Below are 2481 nucleotides of genomic sequence, written 5' to 3'. Positions count from 1 at the left end.
ATTTGAAAAGGTTTATGATGTTTGTCTTCTTTGATCTAAGTTCATTATTGAAATGAATGTAGTTATCATAAAAGCAGACTATATTTAGATTCATATGGACTGCTGTAGTTTGATGAAGATGAGTGTCATTAGTGTTTGTGTTATTGTTGATGTATTGTTGTGTTATTATTGATGTTTGATCGGCTATTGTGAGAAATAACAGTATTATCTTTCAGTAGAGCATGTTTTATAGGCTTGTATCTTATATAATCAGTTTCTAACAGCAAACACTCAGAATAAAGTGAGATGATCTGCTGATGATCTGAATGTGTTGATCGTCTGAGACTCATCAATATTAACAGAGCTGCTGAAAACACTCTTTCTTTCATGTCAATAGTCCCTGTTTTCACCTCATTTATTATGCTGATGTCTTCAGATCTCCTGTAAATTGTCATTTAAAGCTCATCTCATTGGTGTCAACAGACTGAGGCTTGTTTGTTACAAACGTGTGACTTTATACTTTCAAGTTAATTATTTGTATTTAGTCATTTTTGTCCAACAATATAGAGTTAGGAGGAATTAAGGCGAGGGAAGTGGAGGTGGAATACAAAGTAATTGTCACATTTTCTGGAATGATCGAAAACATCAACAATCCGAGAAGATTTACGAAAATAATCAAAACGTCGATTGGTAACAGTAAATCAGCAAGGTACTTATCAAAAAAGCGTGTCCTCCTTTTCTGTGTTGACAAAAAGCAACAAGAGGCTGCATTAAAAATCAGAGAGTTTGGTGGTGCAGCAGTTAAATGTCACGTTTTTACCAGGCGAACTTAAGCAACTTAAAGGAGTGATCACCGGGGTGCCCGTGTCCTTATCAGACGAGGTATTAAAAACACAGATAATAAACGAAATGGTGACGGAGGTGAAGCGTTTGCAATCCAATAGAAATGGCAGGAAAGAAATAAGTACAACTGTAGCAATAACCTTCAAATGCAAAAACTTACCGGAACGTACCAAAATTGGATATATGAGCTACATGGTTCGTCCCTATGTGAGACCAGTAATGAGATGTTTCAATTGTCAAAGATTGGGACATGTAGCAGCAGTTTGTAAAGGGAAAAAAAGATGCTGTAAATGTGGCGGAGATCATGAATATGGACAATGTGGAGAAATGTTGCAACTGTGGAGGACCACACAGTGCAGCATATCTAGGCTGTGAAGCCCAAAAAAGAGTGCAAGAAGTGATGAGAGACAAAATATAACATATGCCCAAATGGTCAAGCAAGTTCAGTCGAAGGACTGAATTGGAGCAAGTGGTGGGGGATGTGTGAAAGAGGGGGTAGTTTTTATACTCAAAGTGAATGTGTTGTTGTAGAGGTGTGTGGACACTTTACACACAGATAGTAACCTAACGGAAGGCTAGTAGAAGAGTTTATGGAAGAACAATGATGGCAAGGGCACTAGATTCAATATAAGGGATTCATCCACTGCATGTTTAGACCTAACATTAGTTCCTGGAAATATAGCTTTGAAGTGTAAATGGGAAGTTTTAGATCATGCAACATTAGGGAGTGATCATTTTCTGATAACATGTAATATTGGTATGGAAATACATAAACAAAATAGTACAAAGCAAACTAGATGGAGATTTGTTAAAGCTGATTGGGATAAATGTAACAAATTATGCACTAATGAATTGGCGAAATTTAGTACTGAAGATGATATAGACACATGTTGTACTAGATTAAATTCAAGTATTATTAAAGCAGCTGAAGAATCCATACCTACATCAGAGGGTGAAGGCAGAATCAAGATTAACTCTCTGTCCGTCCTGTCACGGCTATGGAGGCCGCCTGTGAACTCTCTTCCTGTTCTGTTCCGGCCAGGGAGGCCGTCTGTAAACTCTCTGCCTGTCCTGTCATGACTATGGAGGCCGTCTGTGAACTCTCTGCCTGTTCTGTCACGGCTATGGAGGCCGTCTGAGAATCCTCGTCCTGTTCTGTCACGGCTGTGGAGGCAGACTGCGAACTCTCAGCCTGTCCTGTCACGGTTGCGGAGGCCGTCTGTGAACTCTCTGTCCGTCCTGTCACGGCTATGGAGTTCGTTTATGAACTATTATCTCGTCCTGAACTGGTCAAGGAGACCGTTTTGCGAACTATTGCCCTGTCTCAACCAAGCCGAAGAAGCTGTTTCTGAACTCTCTGCCTTGTCTGTCACACCTGAAGATGCTGTCTGTGAACTTTCTGACTGTTCTGCTGCAGCTACAAGGGCCGTTCAGGAACTCTCATCTCTGTCTGTCACGGCCATTAAAACCTTTAATGAACTCCCTATATGCTTTGTTAACCCTGTCACAGGTCCAGAAACCTCTTGTGAACAATCTATCTGTCCTATCCATGAGGCTAACTGTGAACTGTCAACTTGTTCAGTGTTCCAGCGTGTTTGATTTCCCTGTCTGTCAAGAACCAGTCAATAATGTTGAGTTAGAGCTGTCAATCTTACCAGT

General features: G+C 40.3%; 1 long non-coding RNA gene across 1 annotated transcript in view; it reads right to left on the bottom strand.

Moving 5' to 3' along the window:
• Window positions 1-351, bottom strand: part of LOC107744637 (uncharacterized) — a 517-nt gene extending 166 nt beyond the window's left edge. The window contains exons 1-2 of the long non-coding RNA XR_001640505.1: window positions 340-351; window positions 101-102 (exon numbers count right to left, since the gene is read on the bottom strand). This is a non-coding gene — a long non-coding RNA (uncharacterized LOC107744637). The remainder of the gene's footprint in view (window positions 1-100; window positions 103-339) is intronic.
• Between the last annotated feature and the right edge of the window lie 2130 nt (window positions 352-2481).

Source organism: Sinocyclocheilus rhinocerous, unplaced genomic scaffold (assembly GCF_001515625.1).
Source record: "Sinocyclocheilus rhinocerous isolate Xijiao unplaced genomic scaffold, SAMN03320098_v1.1 scaffold5367, whole genome shotgun sequence".
NCBI lineage: Eukaryota > Metazoa > Chordata > Actinopteri > Cypriniformes > Cyprinidae > Sinocyclocheilus > Sinocyclocheilus rhinocerous.
The sequence above is the reverse complement of the archived record's forward strand: the minus strand, read 5'-3'. Positions and strand labels throughout refer to the sequence as shown.